We start from the raw sequence: 13,445 nt of genomic DNA on the forward strand, positions 1-13,445 counted from the left end.
TGATGACTTGAACTGAGGTACTGGCAGTGGGCTTGGAATAGCAGGTTTCAAAAGGATTTAAAAAGTACATCTAACGCAAACCTCTGCTTTCATGTAAATTTCCTTGAAAGGTAGATCTTATGATTTCTTGCTTGATTTTGTTTTTCCTAAACTACAGATGAGAAAAATAAGACAGAAATATTTGTAACAAAGCAGGAAAAATAAAACAGATCTTGACCTTGGGGTACTCATTCAATTCACATTTATTGATCACTTACTATATATTGGGCCCTCTTGGCATTCTCTGTATACTCATAGAGAGTTGTCATATTACTATGGCTTAAAGCCACTGCTAAGCTTCTAGACATGTGCTATCCGACCATGGAGAAGTGCCTTTCTGAGGGCTGGTGGCCCTCCTTGAACAAGAAAGTCTTTTAGAAAATGTTTCAGCTAATCCTAGTTTGTTTCTCCAGAACGGAGGCAAGATTACATATTCATTAGAAGATCAGGTGCTAACTACCTTGGCATTTGCTCCTCTTCAGCATTCTTGACCTTGCATGCTATTGGTTTTAGAAGAATAACCTTACAGTTTATCCACTTAAGAAACCTGTGTGGGTTGACCTTTCCCTCTCTTTCTCCCCTGTCAGGCCTGTCACAATTTTCATCAAGGGGATTTTTCCATGTCTGGTGCACATTTATTTTCATCTCTAATTGATCTATATCATTTTCTCTCTCCTGCTCGGCTTTTATCACCGCCACTTTGGAGCCATAGATAACACTATAACCTAAGAACAAAAGATATTTGGAATGTTAGGTACTCAGACAAGGAGAGGTGTCTGGGAGGGAGAATATGCAAGAAAGGGGGAAAGGTGAGGAAGGTTGATGCCCTCTAGCAGTAGGTAAGGAATCTCCATCTACAAAGTCCTCTTATTGCCTGCAGACACCAGTTCTCAACTAAGATTGAGTTAGGTTCTGGAAACTCTAACAATTAGATAATCTTTAAGGTCCCTTCCTGTTTTAAAATTTTATAATTCTCCTCGTGTGATTTCACCAACATATTTATTCACAAGGCTGATTTGTAAAGAGGACTAAATAATTCTTTTTTTTTTTTTTTTGAGGAAGATTAGCCCTGAGCTAACTACTGCCAATCCTCCTCTTTTTGCTGAGGAAGACTGGCCCTGAGCTAACATCCATGCCCATCTTCCTCTACTTTATATGTGGGACGCCTACCACAGCATGGCTTTTGCCAAGCAGTGCCATTTCTGCACCCAGGATCTGAACTGGCAAACCCCGGGCTGCCGAGAAGCAGAATGTGCGCACTTAACTGCTGTGCCACCAGGCTGGCCCCTAAATAATTCTTAATTAAAATTAGGACTGAGGATTTGAGACTCACAGATAAATCTGGGAATAGTACAAGTTAAATTTCTGGGATTTCCTACAGTTCCTTCAGTAGATTCCTGTAAAAGTTACCCAAAACATTAACAACCTTTTGCCTCTTTTGGGTCCTCTTACAATCCAAACAGTAGCAGTAAAACAAGAGTATTAGCTGGGCAATCTGTTTAAGATGTGCAATGTATTTTGAAGAAAAGTTAATTTATTCTTAATATGAAGGATAAAAGAAACAGGCAGAGTTGCCAGATTTAGGAGAAACAAACAAACAAACAGAATGTTATTAAATTTGAATTTCAGATAAACAATGAACACTTTTTTTAGTAAATATATCTAATGCAATGTTTGGGACACACCTATACCAAAAAACTATTTTATCTGGCAACCCTAAACAAGGTCTAAAAAGAGACAGCTAGGGGCTGACCCTGTGGCATAGTGGTTGAGTTCACCATGTTCTGCTTTAGAGGCCCAGGTTCATGGGTTTGGAGCCCAGGCGTGGACCTACACTACTCATGAGCCATGCTGTGGTGACCACCCACATAAAAAATAGAGAAAGAGTGGCACAGACGTTAGCTGAGGGCTAATATTCCTCAGGGGGAAAAAAAGAGGTAGCTGACGTTCTTTTCCATCTCATAGGTTATTAGGAGGATTAAATCAGATTAAGTGGAAAAAGTACCTAATACAATATCAATAAATAAAAGTTCTTTTGCCTTCTCCTTAAGCTAAGGGATATGATATGGATAATTTTCTATTATTCACATGTAGATTGTCCATATAAAAGTTAAATCCCAGTCACCCAGCTACTTGTGGTTCATTTTGTCTGCTGTCCATCTGTCTTAGCTACAGAAATGAAAAAATACTTAGCACTGGCTGAAACATAATTAGAAAAGAAAATCTGCTAGTGGATATTGAAAAAGTCATAAATTATTGTGGTTTAGTCATACAGTAGCTTCCATTAACACAAAGAACTGGCTTTATATTGGGCAACTGCAGATGTCAGAAAGAATTTTTGGTATAAAGTGAACGGCCTATTACAAATTGTATGACCTTGCCTGAGTTGTGCTTTAAAGTTTAGGTCTGTAGAATGGTGATAGGCATCGATTTATTGGGAAGATTAAATAACATATGTTAAAGTTCTTTGCACATTATAAAGTACTAACTTGATACTGCACTGAGTCCCACACAGTACAGAAAGTGAGGATTCCTTGAACCAGAGGTCATGCGATAGCTCATCCCACGGGCAGACTTTCCTCAAAGGCATGTCTCTTTACATATGTGTAGCTTGGGAAATCAATGAATGTCATTTGCCCAGTAAAATGATTTCACCACTTCCCAGGGTAATCCCTTAATTTTCACTCTGGACGTTAGGCAACCTATCTTTACATCCTCTTGAGAAAGTTACATCAATTTCAGTTCCTATCTGATTTCTGAAGACTGGCACCCTTTGCTCCCCACAGGTCTTTTATCGGTAATGTTGTGACCATAAGAAGAAACCTAAATAGGTCATGTAAAACACCCACAGCTTCATATTCTCCTTAATCAGGTGATGATGCATTCTTTACTCTAAACATTTACCGTGGTTCCTTCCAATCCACAAATACTCCTTCTTAATGCACCAACCTAATAACATGAAGTAGATTCAAAAAAATTTCTTTGTATTTACATTAGCCATACCATTTTGCACACAATTTTACATTTTTTAGTGTAAAATCTAACATGTGAAATTTTGACTACTTTGGTCACTTTTTTTATCCAGTACCCTTCAAACTGAAGTATCTTTTTTTTTTTTTTAAAGATTCATTATCAACATTCCCCACCAGAGTAGTACATTTATTACGGTTGATGAACCTACACTGGCACATCATTATCGCTCAAAGTCCATAATTTACATTAGGATTTACTCTTGGTGTTGTTCTACGTGTTTAGACAAATGCATGATGACTCGTTATCTACCATTATAGTATCATACGTATATACATACACAGTATCACGAGGTAGTTTCCCTGCCCTAAAAATCCTCTATACTTGACTTAGTCAACCCTCCCCCAACCCGTTTTTAATAAGTAATTTTCCAGATCTTCAACTTTCATGTGTTTTCTTTCCTAAAATTGTTTTTCTTAAGAATGTGTCTGGTTTGCTCCTTTTTCTTTCCCACCTTCCTTTTCACTACTTTCTCTCACTTTGCAAAAGAAAAGCTTATTTGTAACCAATCTTAATTTTTTATTATGGTGCAATATACACAATTTGAGAGTGCACAGCTCCTGAGGGAGAGTGCTGTGACAGACAACATGGCATTAATGGGAAATATTAAAGTGGGCAGCGCCTTATTTTATCCACTACTAGGATGAGCAACATCACCATCTCCTGGAAGCTTGGCAGACATGCAAACTTTCAGCTCCATCTTAGACCTGCTGAGTCAGAATCTCTCCAGGGCGGGACCAAGAAATCGGTATTACGAAGCCTTCCAAGTGACTCTTAAGTGTGCTAAGCTTTTAGAAGCATCAACTGGTAAAGAAACCCTAAGCAAAGTTCCATAGCATCTGTATGTCTTAGAATTAAATAAGATGGTTGGCACAGGGAGACATATCTTAAAATTTGTTTTTTTTTTTTAAAGATTTTATTTTTTTCCTTTTTCTCCCCAAAGCCCCCTGGTACATAGTTGTATATTCTTCGTTGTGGGTCCAGTTGTATATTCTTCGTTGTGGGTCCTTCTAGTTGTGGCATGTGGGACGCTGCCTCAGCGTGGCTTGATGAGCAGTGCCATGTCCGCGCCCAGGATTCGAACTAACGAAACACTGGGCCGCCTGCAGCGGAGCGTGCGAACTTAACCACTCGGCCACGGGGCCAGCCCCTTAACATTTTTATTTAAAATAAAAAAGGAAGTCAGATTTTTTCTGACAGAAAGGCAGTCTGATTTGGTTTACCAATGAAGAAATGGCATTGTCATTTAATTTACATTTGCACAAATTGAATGAGCTGTCTGTATTCAAAGGCTAAAAAAAAAAGACTACAAGGCCTCTGTGTATGGTTGTGCAGTTTAGGGGGCAAGAGGGTGCTGAAACCCAGTAGTGCACTTTTTTGGGGTAAGTAGAGGCTGAAACACAGCCCTCAATCCACTGGCCAGACTCTGCTCCTCAGCCAGAAGGAGAGACACCTTTTTCTTTGCACAAGGCTACCATCCCTAGAAAACTTGTCCACTCTGCTTTTCCCCAGAGGGATGCCTTTTTCTAATTGGCACAAAGGCACCTGAAAGGCTAGCAGTGGCCCTGAAAACATGTATGTGATACATTAGACAGGAGAAATTAGTCCCTGGAAGCTATTTAAATATAAGAAAATTGATTTTAGATGTCAACTTGAAAATGTGTGAGGGGGTTACATAGTTTTCCAAAATTATTTTGTGAGTAAACAAACAAGAAAAAAAAGATCACTGCTTCTATCTTTCCTTCAGTATTGCTCTGGTGCCCATTCCCCACCCTACACCCACAAGTCTGCAAGTCTCTTCCTTTCCTTGTGGTTCCTTCTTTCGGCCTTCGCTTTTTATACCCCATCATACCCTACCCTGAGACTGCTTCCTTTCCTTTTATCTATTTCTTGAACTTTTGCCTGAAGGTTCTCAAGTTTATTTTCTTCTCTTGAGGGCTTTGCAACTTCATTGCTAGGACCATGACAACACTTTTAGGCCTAACAAAATACACCAATACACATCACTTGCCTCACCCCAGCAACAGCTGTGGCTAGATTCTCATTTCCCCACAATCACACAGTACTAGGAAGGGTGCCTCACAGACATACACTGCCACCACCTAGTGGCCGACTGTTAAAGAGATCTGGCAACACCAGGATGCTCTTGGCAACCTAGCAAAAAGCCAGAAGGCAGATTTGCAAAAGCACCAGTTGTGGGCGGAACCAACAGTGTTAGCTCCTTCTTCCTTAGTAATAGTATGTTCTCTGGCTAGAAATATCTTTCTAAATCTGTTTCTCTCAAAATTCTTTTCATCTTTCAAAGTACAGCGTAAATGTCACTTCCCCCTCCATGATCCCCTTTCTGACCTTACAAGTCAGAGTACCTCAAGTCGGAATACTCTAAAAGTACCACCAAGTAGGTTCAGCATTTCATTCGTACCTCTTATGAGCTCCTCACTGCCTATTCCAAACTCTTTCTCATCCTCTAGTCCCTCAAAAACTCAGCTCCTTCGAAGTACATGCCATCAGCATACTGCAATCATCTGCTGATCTCCTGGGTCACTTCCCCTCATTCTCTGGAAATTTTAAAACCTGACTCACTCTCTTGGTTACACCACTCATACTGTCATCATTCCTGGTGACTTTGTCACCAGTGGAAACAACTCATCCCATACACTGGCCTCTCTGCTCCTTGTCCACTCATTTCCAATCATCTTGTCTTCCAGCCCACCTCAGTCATTTATTCCCATGATGATACCCCAGCTTTGCCCATTAATAATAAATGCACTCCGTCCAAAACCTGTTTTCTTGCATCTCACACTGACCATCACCTCCTCTTCAACAATTTCTTGACACAAGCAGGATTTCTAAGCTGTTAACCCTATCAATTTTCGCTGCCCATCACCCTTCTATTTTTACTTTCCACATCACCCAGCTTCAATTCCTTGATTCATCATTCTAAACGCTCCTTTGCATAAACTTGGAACTCCCTGGCACTTCTTTTCCTTCTTTTGTATTCCTTGGTAAAATCCCAATTCTTGGTTAAATCCAACTCTACTTACTCTACTTGCTTGCACTCAATAACTAAAGAAACATAGCTGGAGAAAAATCCCCAACTGTGCTAACTGGTTTCACAAGACATTTAGGGTGCTAATCTCAAGTGGGCACTCAGCACTGCTCTGTAAAGCTTTATTTTCCCAAATCAATTCACTCCCTACTCTCCAAGAAAACAATTTCACATCTTTTCCACTCTCCTCAAATTTCCAAGATCTCCTCTTCTTTTTTCACTCTCAGCTGATAATTTCATTGAAAAACTAAAGAGAAATTCCTTATCTTCCTACTTCACTTGCTGTATCAGTATCCACAGACTCAGCTTCCTCCCTGTTGCAGTGGATGAAGTCTCCTGCCCCCCTTCTCCTAAGGTCAGCCCTTCCACCAGAGAACTGGATTCCTTTCCCTCTCACCTTACTAAAAAATTTTATCCTAAAAGTATTTCCCGTATATCATCAACTTTTCCCTTTCTACTAGATCCATATCATAATACCTCCTAACAAGACTAAGACTTTCCCTTAGATAAAGACAAAATTCAGAAAAGTGAATACTATGGCATGGTGAGAAGCTAGACGAGAATCTTACAACACCTGTAAGATTCTATTTTTTGAGCAGATTGGTAGTTATCAAGGTCTTCATTTAAAAAATTCTTGCCTTTTTCATGAAGATGGTACTGAAAGCGAAGAGGGAAGCCCCTGCTCCTCCCAAAGCTGAAGCCAAAGCAAAGGCTCTGAAGGCCAAGAAAGCAGGACTGAAAGGTGTCTACACACCGCAGTTCTGAAGGCAGCTCAAATATCCTTGGAAGAACACCAGCAGGAAAAAAAGCTTGACCACTACGCCATCATCAAGTTCCCCCTGACCACTGAGTCAGCTATGAAGAAAATAGAAGACAACAACACACTTGAGTTCACTGTGGATGTCCGGGCCTACAAGCACTAGATCACACAGGCTGTGAAGAAGCTCTATGACACTGACGTGGCCAGGTCAACACCCTTATCAGGCCTAATGGAGAGAAGAGGGCATACGTTCAACTGGCTCCTGACTGTGATGCTTTGGATGTTGCCAACAAAATTGGCATCATCTAAACTGAGTCCACTTGGCTAATTCTAAATATAAATTTTTTCACCATAAAAAAATTCTTATATTGGGCCGGCCCCGTGGCTGAATGGTTAAGTTTGTACACTCCGCTTCGGCGGCTCAGGGTTTCGCTGGTTTGGATCCTGCGCACGGACATTGCACCACTCATTAGGCCATGCTGAGGCAGTGTCTTGCATGCCACAACTAGAGGGACCCACAACTAAGAAATATACAACTAGGTACTTGGGGGATTCAGGGGTAGGGGGGAAGAAGACTGGCAACAGTTGTTAGCTCAGGTGCCAATCTTTAAGAAAAAAAAAATTCTTATAATACATATATTGCTTCACAGAAATGAAAGAAATAATTCTTCTCTTGCTCTTAAGTCCTTCTCAAGATTAGCACCCTAGATCTCTGCTCCTTTAAAGTAAAATTCCTCCAGCTCCTTAAAGCATTCTCTATTAAACCTACTCCAATTAGGCTTTTGTCCCTCCTGCTGTATTTGAACTACTTCTGTCAAGGTTATCAACAAACTCCATCTCACCAAATCCAATGACCAATTCTCTATCCTTACTCAACCACTCAAAAACATCTGACAAAACTGATCACTCCTTCCTTGTTCAAATATATTTCTTCCCTTGGCTTTTGATATGCCAACCTGTCCTGGTTTCTAGTTTATCTTCTTGCCTTTGCTCAGCATTTCTAAATGCTGGGGTGTCCCCAAAGTTCAATCCTTAAAATTCTTTTCCATATACACTCACTCCCTGGGTTGTCTCCTCTAGGTCCATGGCTTTAAATACCACCTATATTAAATCTGTCTACAGGTTGGACCTGGTCTCTAAGCCACACACTTGGATGTCTCCACATGGAGAAGTACCCAGGAGCGCACCAGGCTCCTGTTCTACTCCTCTGCTAACTTGTTCTTCCTCTAATTTTCCTACCTCAATTGCTTAAGCTAAAAACAGAGGAACTAGTATTGATTTCTGTATTACCTTAACATCTCATGTCCAATTCATTAGCATGTCCTGCCTGCTGAATCTGACTGCTTTTACTACCCTTTACTACCACCTTCGCCCAAGTCATTACTCTCTCTGCCAATATGATATCCGATAACTCATCTCTCTGCTTCTAAATTTGCCCCCACACAGTTCATTCTCCAACAGACAGGAACAGTTCTCTCTTAAAAACATAAATCTGGGGCCAGCCTGGTGGCAGAGTGGTTAAGTTCGTGTGCTCTGCTTCAGCAGCCTGCAGTTTGCAGGTTCGGATCCTGGGCACAGACTTACACACCACTCATCAAGCCATGCTGTGGTGGCATCTCACATACAAAAGAGAGGAAGACTGGCACAGATGTTAGCTCAGAGACAATCTTCCTCAAGCAAAATGAGGAAGATTGGCAACAGATGTTAGCTCAGGGCCAATCTTCCTCCCCCAAAACCCCCCCCGTAAATCTGCTTATTTCTCCCCTAGTCAAAACCCTTCCAGTGACCTACCTTCATATCTAGAAAAAAAAAAATTAAACATTTCACCATGGACTACTAGGCCTTACATGATCTGGCTCTGGGCTGCCTCCCCAACCTCATTTCCTACAACTCTTCTCCTTGATGCACCACATTCCTTCCTTGCCGTTCTTTGAATGGCCTGTGGGACAAATGCAGCCTGCCACCTGTTTTTTATTGTTGTTGTTTTTATTAACTTTTTATTTTGAGATAATTATAGATTCACATATAGTTCTAAGAAATAATACTGAGATCCTACATACTCTTCATCCAGTTTCCCCTAGTAGCAACATCTTGCATAACATACAACATCTCAACCAGGAAATTGATACTGATCAATCCACTCATCTTATTCAGACGTTACCAGATTTACATGCACTTATTCGTGTGTATGTGTTTAGTTCTACACAATTTTATTTCATGTGTAGATTCATATGACCATTATCACAGTCAAGATACAGGAGAATTCTATCAGAAGGATATCTCCAAAAAAAAGGAGAATCCCCCAGCTTCCCTTTTACAGCGATTTCTCTCCCTCAGTTCCAACCAGTGGCAACCATTAATCTGTCCTCCATCTCTACAAAGTTGTCATGTTACAAGTGTCATATAAATGGGACCTATCTTAGTTTGGGCTGCTACAACAGAATACCATAGACTGGGTTACTTAACAACAAACATTTATTTCTCACAGTCCTGAAGTCTGGAAGTCCAACATCAGGGTGCCACCATGGTTGGGTTCTGGTGAAGGTCCTGTTCCTGGTTTACAGAGCCATCTTCTCATTATATCCTCACATGGTGGAGAAAGAGCAAGCTAGCTCTCTGGCTTCTTCTTATAAAGGCACTAATCCCATTCATGAAGGCTCCACCCTCATGTATGTATCAATAGTTTGTTCCTTTTTATTACTGAGTAGTATTCTGTGGTATGAATGTACCATAGTTTAACTATCATCTATTAAAGGACAACTGGGTTGCTTCTAGTTTCAGGGTATGATGAATAAAGCTGCTATGAACCCTCAAGTACAGGTTTTTGTATGATTATGTATTTATTTCTCTGGGATAAATGCCCAAGAGTGCAACTGCTGGGTCATACGGTAAGTGCATGTTTAGTTTAGAAAGAAATTCATATTTATTTTTTAAGATTTTATTTTTCCTCTTTCTCCCCGAAGCCCCCCGGTACATAGTTGTGTATTTTTAGTTGTGGGTCCTTCTAGTTGTGGCATGTGGAATGCCTGCCTCAGCATGGCCTGATGAGTGGTGCCATGTCCACGCCCAGGACTCGAACCTGCAAAACCCTGGGCGCAAAGTGGAGCGTGCGAACTTAACCACTCAGCCACAGGGCCAGCCCCAGAAACTCATATTCTTTATTGGAGTGGCTGTACCATTTTACATTTTCACCGTTAACATATGAATAATCCAGTTTCTCTGCATCCTCACCAGCAAATGGCGTTAGCATTATCTTTCATTTTAGCCATTCCAAAGTTATATCTTATTGCGGTTTTAATTTGCATTTCCCTAGTAGCTAATGATGTTGAGCATTGTTTCATGTGCTTATTTGTCCTCTATATATCTTCCTCAGTGAAATGTCTGTTCATGTCTTTCCCCATTTTTTTAACTGTTGTGTTTTTTATTAATAACAGCTTTATTGAGATATAAATCACATACTATACAATTCACCCATTTAAAGTGGACAATTCGAGTTTTTTTAATATATTCACAGAATTGTGCAGCCAGTATCACAATCAATTTTGGAACAATATTATCACCTGAAAAAGAAACTCTGTACCCATAAACAGTCACTCTCTTATTTCCTCCAAACTCCCAGCCCTAGGCAACCAGTAATCTACTTTTTATCTTTATGGATTTGCCTATTCCAGACATTTCATATAAATGGAATCATATAATATGTGGTCTTTTGTATCTGGCTTCTTTTTCTCAGTGTATTGTTTTCAAGGTTCATCCATGTTGTAGCATGTATCAGTACTCTACTTCTTTTTATTGTTAAATAACCTTCCATTGTATGGATATATCACATTTTATTTATCCAATCTTCAGTTGACGGACATTTGGGTTTTTTCCAGTATTAGGAATAATGCTGCTATGAGCACTCAAGTACAAGTTTTTATGCGGACATATGTGTTCATTTCTCCTGGGTATATACCTAGGAGTGGAATTGCTGGGTCATATGGTAATTCCATGTTTAACCTTTTGAATAACTGTCAGACTATTCTTCCAAAGCAGCTGTATCATTTTACCTTTCTACTACCAGTGTATGAGAGTTCCAATTTCTCCATATCCTTGCCAACACTTTTCAATGTTTGTATTTTCAATTATAGACAATCTAGTGAGTGTGAAGTAACATCTCACTGTGGTTGTGATTTGCATTTCGCTAGTAGCTAATGATACCCAGCACTGGTGGTCTAGCGGTTAAGATTCGCCACTCTCACCGCCGTAGCCTGGGTTCAATTCCTAGTCAGAGAAATGCACTACCTGTCTGTTAGTTGTCATACTATGGCAGCTGCATGTTGCTATGACGCTGAAAGCTATGTCACCGGTATTTCAAATACCAGGAGGGTCACACATGGTGGGCAGGTTTCAACAGAGCTTCCACACTAAGACAGACGAGGAAGAAGGACCTGGCCACGCACTTATGAAAAAATTGGCCATGAAAGCCCCATGAACAGCAGCACAGCATTGTCTGATATAGTGCTGGAAGATGAGAGGATGGTGCAAAGATCAGGCAGGGTTCAGCTCTGCTGTACACAGCATTGCTAACAGTTGGAATCGACTCAATGGCACTAACAAGAACAACGGCTAATGACACTGAGCATCTTTTCATGTGCTTACTGATCATTTGTATGTGTTCTTCTGAGAAATGTCTACATGGATCCTTTGCCCATTTTTTAATTGGGTTGTCTTTTATTATTGAATCAGAATAGTCTTTATATATTCTAGATACAAGTTTCTTACCATGTACATGATTTGCCAAAATTATCTCCCATTCCGTGGGTTGTCTTTTCACTTTTTTGATGGTGTCCTTTGAAGCATAAAAGCTTTTAATCTTGATTATATCCAATGTATCTATTCTTTCATTTGTTACTCATGCTTTTGGTGTCATATCTAAGAAATCACTGTCTAATTCAAGATCACAAAGGCCTACATCTTTGTTTCCTTCTAAGAGCTTTATGGTTTTACCTCTTACTTTTAGGTCTTTGGTTCATTTTCAGTTAATTTTTGTGTATGGGGTGAGGAAACGGTCTAACTTCACTCTTTTGCATATGGCTATGCAGTTGTTCCTACACCATTTATTGAAAAGACTATTCTTTCTCCAGAGAATGGCCTTGGCATCTTTATTGAAAATCGCTGAACATAGACACATGAGGTTTATTTCAGGATTCTCAATTCTATTCCACTGATCTATATGTCTATCCTTATGCTAATACCACACTGTTCTGATTACAGTTTACTGTTGAGTTTGAGAGGGCTTTTTATTTTCTAGATGCAAATTCTTTGTCATTATGTGGTTTGCAAATATTTTCTCCATAGTCTGTCTTTTCACCTAGAATCTTTCACAGAGTAAAAGCTTTTTAGTTTTGTAAGGCCGAATTTATCTATTTTTCTTTTTACGGCTGGTGCTTTTGATGTCGGGCCTCTGCTCATTTTGTAAATAAAGTTTCACTGTAACACAACCAAGCCCATTTGTTTACATAATGTCTGCATCTGCATTAACTTGTAACAGCAGAGTTGAATAGTTCTAACAGAGACCATATGGTCCACAAAGCCTAAAATATGTACTATTTGGCTCTTTATAACAGAGTTTGCTGACCTGTTGCTCTAATCCAGGGCCTTTATATATGCTCTTCCCACTGTCTGAAACACTCTTTTCCCAGATCATCGTCATTCTGGTTTCTGCTCAAATGTACCTTAGAGAGGCCTTCCCTGACCACATTATTTAGAATACGCAACCCTCCCCCCAATTTCACCCTCTATGCCCTTACCTTGCTTTATTTTTCTTCATAGAATTTATCATTTTCTTCACTAGAATGTAAGCTCCATGAGGGCTGTCCCTGGCACCAATAGTGCCTGTCATATAATAGCACTCAAGAAATATTTGAATGAATAAATGAGTCATACAGAATTACCACATCTTTCTAGGAAAAAAATCCTACTTATTATCCCATAAATTATTTTGTTAGAGGAATAATACTTGAATAAAAGAACAATATGTCTGATTCCCATCATGATTTGTGTAAGTGATGTTTATGTGTCACTTTACCTCCATGGTATTCCCTAACATAGCAAGCTGAGGAGTTACAGAGAACCAGAGAGTAAAGAAGTTTAAAAGTCTTTAGATTTGTTTCTAACTCTGTATTCCTTCCTGATGTCCTCTTGAACCTGAGCTGAAATCCAATGGGTGGATAACAATGCAGGTTATCTTTTTCACACTATAACTGATTTCTCCTGATTTCTCTTAAATTCTGAACCTCTTGCTCTGTCTACTAGGGGAACAATGTAGAAGAGAAGAGGAAACAGAGTTTTGGTATCAGTCATAGGCCAGCTCTAGTAGTCACTGTGTGACCTTGAAAATTTACCTCAAGATCTTAAACCTTGATGTCAGATAATAATAGCTGCCTCACAAATCAATGTATGTAAATAATAATAAATTCCCAAGTATTTAACATCTTCTATATGCCAAATACTTTGCTAAGTGCTTAGAATATATTACCTAACTTAATTGTCACAATAATTGGCAAAGATGGACATCCAAAGGGC

General features: G+C 39.7%; 1 pseudogene; it reads left to right on the forward strand.

Moving 5' to 3' along the window:
* Window positions 1-6,763: 6,763 nt before the first annotated feature.
* On the forward strand, window positions 6,764-7,187 carry LOC124235658 (60S ribosomal protein L23a-like; annotated as a pseudogene).
* The last annotated feature ends 6,258 nt before the right edge of the window (window positions 7,188-13,445 follow it).

The sequence above is a fragment of the Equus quagga genome, chromosome 1, assembly GCF_021613505.1.
Source record: "Equus quagga isolate Etosha38 chromosome 1, UCLA_HA_Equagga_1.0, whole genome shotgun sequence".
NCBI classification, from domain to species: domain Eukaryota; kingdom Metazoa; phylum Chordata; class Mammalia; order Perissodactyla; family Equidae; genus Equus; species Equus quagga.